Source organism: Salmo salar, chromosome 19 (genome assembly GCF_965601325.2).
Source record: "Salmo salar chromosome 19, fSalSal1, whole genome shotgun sequence".
Lineage (NCBI taxonomy): Eukaryota > Metazoa > Chordata > Actinopteri > Salmoniformes > Salmonidae > Salmo > Salmo salar.
Genome location: NC_138309.1, coordinates 20,121,190 through 20,134,409, shown reverse-complemented (window position 1 = coordinate 20,134,409; position 13,220 = coordinate 20,121,190).

Sequence of the window (13,220 nt, the reverse complement as noted above, 5' to 3'; positions counted from 1 at the left end):
AGAGCGCAACTGAGTAGAATTCTATTGGTGAGGGTAGCCCAGGAGCAGTCTTTCAATCACCTGTGAGTGAATGAGCTTTTCAGATCAGTACAGATGAGAGCGCAAGGCCACGCATGTGCACATTTATACATATTCTTTGCTAGTTAGTGAGTTATTAGCCCAGTTATAGATAAGTATAGGTCAGCAATGTGGAGTTACTGCTTCCTACAAGAGCACAACATTTGTAGGCTACATTTCAAGCAGTCTTTGAAAAGCCAATCAGGTAAAAATCTAATCTCTTAATTTAAGGGGCAGTGTTGTATATTGAGACAGGCTTGAATATGGAAATAAGCTAATAGGCAGAGCGGTAGCCTACATTGTCTAATTATCTATATGGTAATACTAATGAATTGTCTTTCGTTAAGTGGTTTCTTGCATCATACAACTTAAATACAATGCCATTTACTGTCACCTATTTGGCCCATGGTGTTACAGACCAAGTAAAAAAATCATTAATTAATTAATTAATCCCTTCATAATGTATATATTTTTTTAAAGTCTCATGCAATGTAGGCCTGCATTGAACACCACCTATAAGCTATTGTAGGCTATATCATAGAAATCAAAAGCTATTTCCATGTGAAAATGTTATGGGATTTGCTCCATTGGTTTTGTTGGTAGGCCTACATTATGCTCAAATAGCCACAATAGCCTATTGACTACTGTGTAAAACTGTAAGGGTACAGCCTCAGTGTTCACTGTTAATGTTGAGGACAGACGTTCCGCTAGCAGAACGCCTAGCCAATATCCAATGGAACAGCGTGGCACGATATACAAAAAAACTCAAAAATCCAATCATTTCAATTTCTCAAACATACAACTATTTTACACCATTTTAAAGATACACTTCTCCTTAATCCAACAACATTGTCCGATTTCAAAAAGACTTTACAGCGAAAGCAAAACATTAGATTATGTTAGGAGAGTACATAGTCCAAAATAACCACACAGCCATTTTCCAAGCAAGCATATATGTCAATAAAACCCAAAACACAGCTAAATGAAGCACTAATCTTTGATGATCTTCATCAGATGACACTCCTAGGACATTATGTTACACAATACATGTATGTTTTGTTCAATCAAGTTCATATTTATATCCAAAAACAGCTTTTTACATTGGCGCGTGATGTTCAGAAAATTTATTCCCACCAAAAACTTCTGGTGAATTTACAAAAATACTCATCATAAACGTTGACAAAATACATAACAATTATTTAAAGAATTATAGATACAGAACTCCTTTATGCAACCGCTGTGTCAGATTTTAAAATAGCTTTACGGAGAAAGCACATTTTTCAATATTCTGAGTACATATTCAGACACCTGTCAAGTTCTGGGCAACCTAAACTCAGAATTAGTATTAGAAATATGCTCTTACTTTTGCTGATCTTCGTCAGAATGCACTCCCAGGACTGCTACTTCCACAAGAAATGTTGTTTTTGTTCGAAATAATCCATAGTTATGTCCAAATACCTCCGTTTTGTTCATGCGTTCAGGTCACTATCCAAAGGGTAAAGCGAGCGCAATTCGAGACACAAAAAGTCAAAATGTTCCATTACCGTACTTAGAAGCATGTCAAACGCTGTTTAAAATCAATTTTTATGGTATTTCTAATGTAAAATTGAGAAAATATTCCAACCGGACAATAGCGTATTTTTTCAAGGAGAAAAAGAAAAAACAGCGTGCTCGCAGGAACGCGCATGTCCAATCCCTTTGTTGCCAGGCAGACCACTCAGTAACTGAGCTCCTATACTCTGCCCAGAGACAGGAGAAGGCTCAAACCACTCTCTGGAGGCTTTAGACAGCCAATGGAATCCTTAGAAAGTGCAACGTAACAGCACAGATACTGTAGTTTCGAAAGGGACTAGAAAGAAGAACTACAATTCTCAGATCCTCCACTTCCTGGTCAACTTTTTCTCAGGTTTTTGCCTGCCATATGAGTTCTGTTATACTCACAGACACCATTCAAACAGTTTTAGATCACATGAGATCACATGTGAAACACGTGTTATCACGTGAAATTCATAGGTTTTTTCTGTAAGGGAACATATTATCACATCAAACTGCCTTCAGTAAATTAGACCATTTTGAATCAGTTTTACGATTTTGATATCAATAGCAAACATAAAATGTAAGCCAGTAAAATCACAAGGTATCAGATCAGGATGTGCCGGGCCATTTCATAAAAGGATTTCAGTCATATCTGAGACTTACCAAGCTCAGGTATTGCCATAGGTCCAGTTCTGCTGGGCTCAAAGAAAATGTCATTTAAGAGTTATGTCTGCATCCCAAATGGCCCCCTATCCCCTACATAGATCCCTATACACGTAGTACACTATATAGGGAATAGGGTGCCATTTGGGACGCATCCATTAACTGCTAAGAGGATATGGTGTGCTAAGGGCAGTAATGGAGCAAAAGCCTGATGAACTTTCATAGCTGCTTAGTGTCTGACTTGGAGCCAAACCCAGGCTGAGTGTCTGACTTGGAGCCAAACCCAGACTGAGTCTCTGACATGGAGCCAAACCCAAGGTCCAGCGTCCCCAGGGAAATTTAAAGAGAAGCCAACAGGAGAAAAAAATGGTGCTCAGGAAATAGCACAAAAATATTATGTCCATTTACTCAACCACTACATACCGGAATGTATGGTATACAATGCCATGTGTGTGTGTGTGTGTGTGTGTGTCTGTGGGTGAGTTTAATCATAGTAAGTGCAACTGCTATAAGACGGGCAGATTGTTGATAGAAAATGAACATTTAAACTGTTGAAAAGGAATCAGCACAGTCAGACCACTATCTCACTGGCTTGGACTAAAGGTTGTATCCACTCCCTTCTCTACAATGTGGTCTGTCAATAGAGGGCATTTACATGTGTAATAGATTATAATGTACATTTACATGTACAGTGCCTTCAGAAAGTATTCACACTTCTTGATTTGTTCCACATTTTGTTGTGTTACAAAGTGGGATTCAAATGGATTTAATTGTCTTTGTTTTTTGTCAATGATATACACAAAATACTCTGTAATTTCAAAGTAGGGAAAAATTCTTACATTTGTTTTTTTTTAAAAGTCACTCGGAGCTTTTCCACACCTGGATTGTGCAACATTTGCCCATTATTATTATACTGTCAAATTGCTTGCTGATCATTGCTTGAATACCATTTTCAGGTCTTGCCATAGCTGTTCAAGAAGATTTAAGTCAAAACTGTAACTCGGCCACTCAGGAACATTCACTGTCTTCTTGGTAAGAAACTGTAGTGTATATTTTGCCTAGTGTTTTAGGTTATTGTCCTGCTGAAAGGTGAATGAATCTCTCAGTGTCTGGTGTAAAGCAGACTGAACCAGGCTTTCCTCTAGGATTTTGCCCAAGCTTAGCTCCAATCCATTTCTTTTTTATCCTGAAAAACTCCCCAGCACCCATAACACGATGCAGCCACCACTATGCTTGAAAATATGGAGAGTGGTACTCAGTAATGTGTTGAATTGGATTTGCCCCAAACATAATAGTTTGTATTTAGGACAATTTTTTTTGTTGCAATATTATTTCAGTGGCTTGTTGCAAACAGGATTCATGTTTTAGAATATTTGTATTCTGTGCAGGCTTCCTTCTTTTCACTCTGTCAATTGGGTTTTTATTGTGGAGTAACTACAGTGTTGTTGATCCATCCTCAGTTTTCTCATATTACAGCCATTAAACTCTTTAACTGTTTTAAAATCACCATAAGCCTCATGGGGAAATCCCTAAGCAGTTTCCTTCCTCACCAGCAACTACGTTAGGAAGGACGCCTGTATCTTTGTGGTGACTGGGTGTATTGATACACCATTCAAAGTGTAATTAATAACTTTAACATTCTCAAATGGATATTCAATGTCTGCGTTTTACATTTTTACCCATCTACCAATAGGTGCCCTTCTTTGCGAACCATTGGAAAACATCCCTGATCTTTGCGGTTGAATCTTTGTTTGAAATTCATTGTTCGACTGAGGGACTATACAAATAATTGTATGTGTGGGGTAGAGATGAGGTTCAATAGTCATTCAAAAATCATGTTAATTACTATTATTACACAGTCCATGAAACGTATTATGTGACTTGTTAAGCAAATTTGTATTCCTGAACTGAATTAGACTTGCCATAACAAAAGCACATTTATACTCCTGAACTTATTTAGGCTTGCCATACCAAAAGGGTTTAATACTTATTGATTCAAGACATTTCAGCTTTAAATTTTTTATTAATTTGTAAACATTTCTAAAAACATAATTCCACTTTGACATTGGGGTATTGTGTGTAGATCAGTGACATAAAATGTCTATTTAATCCATATTAAATTCAGGCTGTAAACACAACTAAATGTGGAAAAAGACAAGGGGTGTGAATACTTTCTGAAGGCACTGTATGCACACAAGTCATATTTGTTTCATCATAGCGGTCATTGTCTCATCAACAGAGGTGGCTATTTGAAGAGGACCTCTCGCTTCTAATATGTTGATGGAGATGAGGGCGATTGGATTGTCATTGTGCTGTATTTAACTACTGACCCCTTGAAGGTCCCTCCCTCCCTCCCTCCCTCCCTCCCTCCCTCCCTCCCTCCCTCCCTCCCTCCCTCCCTCCCTCCCTCCCTCCCTCCCTCCCTCCCTCCCTCCCTCTACCTCCCTCCAGGAATACATGGAATACATGGATTGTGTAGTAGAACAATCCATTGTTATTATGACTTTGTATCTATTAGATGATGTATAGTATACTGTCTGTACGCGTGTCCTTGTTGTAAGTGGTACTCCCAGGAATCTGATATCACACACTCACACACACACACACAATTATAGAGTTTGATATGATCTGGTGAAATTTAGCGAAATGTAATTTATGCAGGGTTATAGAAGGCTTTCTGCCCATGCTTGTCATTGCTCAGAGGCAATATTCCTTTTAATATAGACCACATTGCTTTATCTCTGCTACTTGCTAGCTAAGACATTTAAACAGCTACTGTCTCTTGCTCACCCGCTCTTTGGTAATATGTATGAGAACAAGAGAAATTCAGTAAATGTATGTTTCTCTGTCTGTTTGGTGAGTGCCTGTAGTTTGCCAACCCTCCTGTATAGAATACTTTATAAAAGCCTTTATTGCACTTGAGAGGACGTTTGTCTTGCGCATATGCAAAATCCACTGGCAATAGACCATAGCGCACACAGACATGCATAGTATAAAGCATACCCAATACATGGGAACTCCAGTAATAGCATACAGACCAGACCGTCCTCCATACTCAGGGTCTGATAAACGATGCAGTGAGTTTGGAGAGCTGGACAGTGATACACTGATACAACACATCCACTCTGCTCAGCTCGCACCATCACTCTCACTCTACTCATCCATTACACTTACACTCTTCACACGTGCTCCATCCATTTTGGGGCTCCGAACCAGAACTGGCATTTCACCACTTCCCCTGCAGTTACCAGTCAGGGACTTTTAAACTGTTAGATAAACATTACAATTAACACAACCACCCTGCAACTCTGACTGACCTAGTGGTGTGGGGCCTCCAGAGTCTATCCAGCTCACCCAGCTCACCTCTCTCTACAGTGTGTGTGTGTGTGTGCCTGTTTGTATGTGTCTGTCTGGCTCCAGGTGTGTGTCTGCTAGGACTAGGACAACACAGTAGAGCGCTCAATCATGACTGGAATAAAAGGCACTGCAGCTCTGCAGAATTCAATTAAATGTTCTGCCCCTTTAAAGGGTTTACCACACACACACACACACACACACACACACACACACACACACACACACACACACACACACACACACACACACACACACACACACACACACACACCATGGATTGCATCTGTCCTTTACTTGACATCACTTATTCACCTTCTCATCACCTTCTCTCCCTCCTACCCCATCCCCTTCTTCACTCTACCCCTCTCATTTCCCCCTCCATCTCCTCCCCTCTCTCCTCCCCCTCCTCCTCCCCCTCCTCCTCCTCAGGGATGCTAAGACCTTAGTATGTCATCTCTGTCCCTCCCAGCTTATTGGTGTGCTGTAGGTCAGGGGATAATACCATAAAAGGGAATGGCATGACAATTATGTTCACTCCCACAATACCTCACTAACCCTCCTGTCCTCTGTTCAAATTGAACCCTATTCAATATAAAGTGCACTTCTTTTGACAAGGGTCCATAGGGCTCTGGTCAAAGGAAATGCACTATATGGAATAGGGTGCGATTTGAGACGAAGCCTGATAACCAGGGCGGTTCTCAACAAGCTTATGTACTCACTGGGCCAATAGGCCTGGAATGTCCACATCCCGGTTCAACCCTAACCATAGCCTCAACCCTAACCCTTACCCTTTGACCCCCTGCAGAATAAGCTCTTTGTAGTCATGTATGACAGCATCAGACCCTTTAATGCACTGGTACTCATTGCACGGCCCAAACCCTTAATTTGCGGTTCGCGGTGATTTTCCGATTTTCCATTCTTAATACATAATAATGATACAATTTCAATTCAATGTGTTTAATGCAGCCCTGAGTCACTTCATTGAATATACACTAATAAAACAAATAAAGGGAACACTTAAACAACACAATGTAACTCCAAGTCAATCACACTTCTGTGAAATCAAACTGTCCAGTTAGGAAGCAACACTGATTGACAATACATTTCACATGCTGTTGTGCAAATGGAATAGACAACAGGTGGAAATTATAGGCAATTAGCAAGACACCCCCAATAAAGGAGTGGTTCTGCAGGTGGGGACCACAGACCACTTCTCAGTTCCTATGCTTCCTGGCTGATGTTTTGGTCACTTTTGAATGCTGGCGGTGCTTTCACTCTAGTGGTAGCATGAGACGGCGTCTACAACCCACACAAGTGGCTCAGGTAGTGCAGCTCATCCAGGATGGCACATCAATGTGAGCTGTGGCAAGAAGGTTTGCTGTGTCTGTCAGCGTAGTGTCCAGAGCATGGAGGCACTACCAGGAGACAGGCCAGTACGTCAGGAGATGTGGAGGAGGCCGTAGGAGGGCAACAACCCAGCAGCAGGACCGCTACCTCCACCTTTGTGCAAGGAGGAGCACTGCCAGAGCCCTGCAAAATGACCTCCAGCAGGCCACAAATGTGCATGTGTATGCTCAAACGGTCAGAAACAGAGTCCATGAGGGTGGTATGAGGGCCCGACGTCCACAGGTGGGGGTTGTGCTTACAGCCCAACACCGTGCAGGACATTTGGCATTTGCCAGAGAACACCAAGATTGGCAAATTCGCCACTGGCGCCCTGTGCTCTTCACAGATGAAAGCAGGTTCACACTGAGCACATGTGACAGACATGACAGAGTCTGGAGACGCCGTGGAGAACGTTCTGCTGCCTGCAATATCCCCCAGCATGACCGGTTTGGCGGTGGGTCAGTCATGGTGTGGGGTGGCATTTCTTTGGGGGGCCGCACAGCCCTCCATGTGCTCGCCAGAGGTAGCCTGACTGCCATTAGGTACCGAGATGAGATCCTCAGACCCCTTGTGAGACCATATGCTGGTGCGGTTGGCCCTGGGTTCCTCCTAATGCAAGACAATGCTAGACCTCATGTGGCTGGAGTGTGTCAGCAGTTCGTGCAAGAGGAAGGCATTGATGCTATGGACTGGCCCGCCCGTTCCCCAGACCTGAATCCAATTGAGCACATCTGGGACATCATGTCTCGCTCCATCCACCAACGCCACGTTGCACCACAGACTGTCCAGGAGTTGGCGGATGCTTTAGTCCAGGTCTGGGAGGAGATCCCTCAGGAGACCATACGCCACCTCATCAGGAGCATGCCCAGGCGTTGTAGGGAGGTCATACAGGCACGTGGAGGCCACATACACTACTGAGCCTCATTTTGACTTGTTTTAAGGACATTACATCAAAGTTGGATCAGCCTGTAGTGTGGTTTTCCACTTTCATTTTGAGTGTGACTCCAAATCCAGACCTCCATGGGTTGATAAATTGGATTTTCATTGATTATTTTTGTGTGATTTTGTTGTCAGCACATTCAACTATGTAAAGAAAAAAGTATTTAATAAGATTATTTATTTCATTCAGATCTAGGATGTGTTGTTTAAGTGTTCCCTTTATTTTTTTGAGCAGTATATATATTGTTCCCTGGATGGCAGATAGATGGCAGCATACTATTTTTCATAAAATTGTAGTTATCTTAGCAAGCTGAATTGTTTACCAGTTGCTAAGCAGTTGCTAGGGACTCTTTTGGAAGAAGCTAGCTAGCTAACGAAGAACAACAAAGAATATCTAGTTAACAGAAGAAAAGAAAGAGAAAATCAGGACAGAAGAAAAAGGATATCAAAGTGAAACAGTTCTCTAAAGACACAGGAGACAATAATACAAGAAACAACACTTCTGTAGCTTGTCAACTATGTGTCTGTCTATCCCTGTTCTCTCCTCTCTGCACAGGCCATACAAACGCTTCACACCGCGTGGCCGCTGCCACTCTAACCTGGTGGTCCCAGCGCGCACGACCCACGTGGAGTTCCAGGTCTCCGGCAGCCTCTGGAACTGCCGGTCTGCAGCCAACAAGGCTGAGTTCATCTCAGCCTATGCTACCCTCCAGTCCCTAGACTTCCTGGCGCTGACGGAAACATGGATTACCACAGATAACACTGCTACTCCTACTGCTCTCTCTTCGTCTGCCCACGTGTACTCACATACCCCTAGAGCATCGAGCCAGCGGGGTGGTGGCACTGGAATCCTCATCTCTCCCAAGTGGACATTCTCTCTTTCTCCCCTGACCCATCTGTCTATCTCCTCATTTGAATTCCATGCTGTCACAGTTACCAGCCCTTTCAAGCTTAACATCCTTATCATTTATCGCCCTCCAGGTTCCCTTGGAGAGTTCATCAATGAGCTTGACGCCTTGATAAGTTCCTTTCCTGAGGATGGCTCACCTCTCACAGTTCTGGGTGACTTTAACCTCCCCACGTCTACCTTTGACTCATTCCTCTCTGCCTCCTTCTTTCCACTCCTCTCCTCTTTTGACCTCACCCTCTCACCTTCCCCCCCTACTCACAAGGCAGGCAATACGCTTGACCTCATCTTTACTAGATGCTGTTCTTCCACTAATCTCATTGCAACTCCCCTCCAAATCTCCGACCACTACCTTGTATCCTTTTCCCTCTTGCGCTCATCCAACACTTCTCACTCTGCCCCTACTCGGATGGTATTGCGCCGTCCCAACCTTCGCTCTCTCTCTCCCGCTACTCTCTCCTCTTCCATCCTATCATCTCTTCCCTCTGCTCAAACCTTCTCCAACCTATCTCCTGATTCTGCCTCCTCAACCCTCCTCTCCTCCCTTTCTGCATCCTTTGATTTTCTCTGTCCCCTATCCTCCAGGCCGGCTCGGTCCTCCCCTCCTGCTCCGTGGCTCGACGACTCACTACGAGCTCACAGAACAAGGCTCCGGGCAGCCGAGCGGAAATGGAGGAAAACTCGCCTCCCTGCGGACCTGGCATCCTTTCACTCACTCCTCTCTACATTCTCCTCTTCTGTCTCTGCTGCTAAAGCCACTTTCTACCACTCTAAATTCCAAGCATCTGCCTCTAACCCTAGGAAGCTCTTTGCTACCTTCTCCTCCCTCCTGAATCCTCCTCCCCCTCCCCCCCCCCCTCCTCCCTCTCTGCGGATGACTTCGTCAACCATTTTGAAAAGAAGGTTGACGATATCCGATCCTCGTTTGCTAAGTCAAACGACACCGCTGGTCCTGCTCACACTGCCCTACCCTGTGCTTTGACCTCTTTCTCCCCTCTCTCTCCAGATGAAATCTCGCGTCTTGTGACGGCCGGCCGCCCAACAACCTGCCCACTTGACCCTATCCCCTCCTCTCTTCTCCAGACCATTTCCGGAGACCTTCTCCCCTTCCTCACCTCGCTCATCAACTCATCCTTGACCGCTGGCTACGTCCCTTCCGTCTTCAAGAGAGCGAGAGTTGCACCCCTTCTGAAAAAACCTACACTCGATCCCTCCGATGTCAACAACTACAGACCAGTATCCCTTCTTTCTTTTCTCTCCAAAACTCTTGAACGTGCCGTCCTTGGCCAGCTCTCCTGCTATCTCTCTCAGAATGACCTTCTTGATCCTAATCAGTCAGGTTTCAAGACTGGGCATTCAACTGAGACTGCTCTTCTCTGTGTCACGGAGGCTCTCCGCACTGCTAAAGCTAACTCTCTCTCCTCTGCTCTCATCCTTCTAGACCTATCTGCTGCCTTTGATACTGTGAACCATCAGATCCTCCTCTCCACCCTCTCCGAGTTGGGCATCTCCGGCGCGGCCCACGCTTGGATTGCGTCCTACCTGACAGGTCGCTCCTACCAGGTGGCGTGGCGAGAATCTGTCTCCGCACCATGCGCTCTCACCACTGGTGTCCCCCAGGGCTCTGTTCTAGGCCCTCTCCTATTCTCGCTATACACCAAGTCACTTGGCTCTGTCATATCCTCACATGGTCTCTCCTATCATTGCTATGCAGACGACACACAATTAATCTTCTCCTTTCCCCCTTCTGATAACCAGGCGGCGAATCGCATCTCTGCATGTCTGTCAGACATATCAGTGTGGATGACGGATCACCAGCTCAAGCTGAACCTCGGCAAGACGGAGCTGCTCTTCCTCCCGGGGAAGGACTGCCCGTTCCATGATCTCGCCATCACGGTTGACAACTCCCTTGTGTCCTCCTCCCAGAGTGCTAAGAACCTTGGCATGATCCTGGACAACACCCTGTCGTTCTCCACTAACATCAAGGCGGTGACCCGATCCTGTAGGTTCATGCTCTACAACATTCGCAGAGTACGACCCTGCCTCACACAGGAAGCGGCGCAGGTCCTAATCCAGGCACTTGTCATCTCCCGTCTGGATTACTGCAACTCGCTGTTGGCTGGGCTCCCTGCCTGTGCCATTAAACCCCTACAACTCATCCAGAACGCCGCAGCCCATCTGGTGTTCAACCTTCCCAAGTTCTCTCACGTCACCCCGCTCCTCCGCTCTCTCCACTGGCTTCCAGTTGAAGCTCGCATCCGCTACAAGACCATGGTGATTGCCTACGGAGCTGTGAAGGGAACGGCACCTCCATACCTTCAGGCTCTGATCAGGCCCTACACCCAAACAAGGGCACTGCGTTCATCCACCACTGGCCTGCTGGCCCCCCTACCTCTGAGGAAGCACAGTTCCCGCTCAGCCCAGTCAAAACTGTTCGCTGCTCTGGCACCCCAATGGTGGAACAAGCTCCCTCACGACGCCAGGACAGCGGAGTCAATCACCACCTTCCGGAGACACCTGAAACCCCACCTCTTTAAGGAATACCTAGGATAGGATAAAGTAATCCTTCTAACCCCCCCCCCCCCCCCTTAAAAGATTTAGATGCACTATTGTAAAGTGGTTGTTCCACTGGATATCATAAGGTGAATGCACCATTTTGTAAGTCGCTCTGGATAAGAGCGTCTGCTAAATGACTTAAATGTAATGTAAATGTAATAGTGCAGCTGATGAACAGAAAGGCCGAAATAGAACGTTTGCCGAAATAGAATGCAACTGCTCAGCTCCAGCGGCCGACACATATCAGTTTGCTACTAGCTAATTTTGCAGTGTGGTAGACTGGTAGATTTATTGTAAAAAAGAAACGTGAATCTATTGACAATGTAAATGAGGGGGAAGAGCTGGAGAACAACGTGACAGCTATGAAAATCAGGAAGATGGAGGCGGGGAAATGCTGCTAGCTAACGTAGCTGACGTGGCTCCGGTGGCTAAGAGAAGTATACGGTCGATTCAAGAAGAACACAGAAAGTTCCAAGAGAAATGGACAGACAAGTATTTTTTTTATACTGCATGATGGGACTAGCTCACTTTGTCTTATTTGCCAGAAGGCAGTCAATTGTTTTAATCGAGCAAATTTAGAGCGACATTTCCAGTCACACCATGCCCCCTTTGACAAAACATATCTGCCACAAAGCTACCTCAGAAACAACTAAATAGCACAACTAAAAGGAAAGATCAAAGGACAACAACAAATGATGAACAGATCTAGCACTGTTGCAGAGAAAACGACAGAGGCAACATTTGCTTGGATACTCGAGAGAAACAGACGCGGAGATTGTCAAATGATGTTTTTTTTGGCCTCAGCCGAAATATTGTATGCTGATTTCTCAAACAAGGAAGCTATTTTAAAGCAAATTAACCTGTTGGGGCTAGGGGCCAGTATTTGCACGGCCGGATAAAAAACGTACCCGATTTAAACTGGTTACTACTCTTGCCCAGAAACGAGAATATGCATATAATTAGTAGATTTGGATAGAAAACACTCTAAAGTTTCTAAAACTGTTTGAATGGTGTCTGTGAGTATAACAGAACTCATATGGCAGGCCAAAACCTGAGAAGATTCCATACAGGAAGTGCCCTGTCTGACAATTTGTTGTCCTTCTGTTGCATCTCTATCAAAAATACAGCATCTCTGCTGTAACGTGACATTTTCTAAGGCTTCCATTGGCTCTCAGAAGGCGCCAGAAAGTGGAATGACGTGTCTCCTGTCTCTGGGCGAAGAACAGCAGGAGATTTTGTGAGTGGTCGGGCTGGGAACAGTGACAATGGAGATGCGCATTCATGAGAATTCTCAATTTTTTTCTTTCAGCCTTTGAATGAATACAACGTCACCCGATTGGAATATTATCGCTATTTTACGAGAAAAATAGCATAAACATTTATTTTAAACAGCGTTTGACATGCTTCGAAGTACGGTAATGGAATATTTTGAATTTTTTTGTCACGAAATGCGCTCGCGCGTCACCCTTCGGATAGAGACCTGAACGCACGAACAAAACGGAGCTATTTGAATATAACTATGGATTATTTGGAACCAAAACAACATTTGTTGTTGAAGTAGAAGTCCTGGGAGTGCATTCTGACAAAGAACAGCAAAGGTAATCCAATTTTTCTTGTAGTAATTCTGAGTTTAGTGAGCGCCAAACTTGGTGGGTGTCAAATTAGCTAGCCTGTGATGGCCGAGCTATCTACTCAGAATATTGCAAAATGTGCTTTCGAGGAAAAGCTATTTTAAAATCTGACACTGCGATTGCATAAAGGAGTTCTGTATCTATAATTCTTAAAATAATTGTTATGTATTTTGTGAACGTTAATCGTG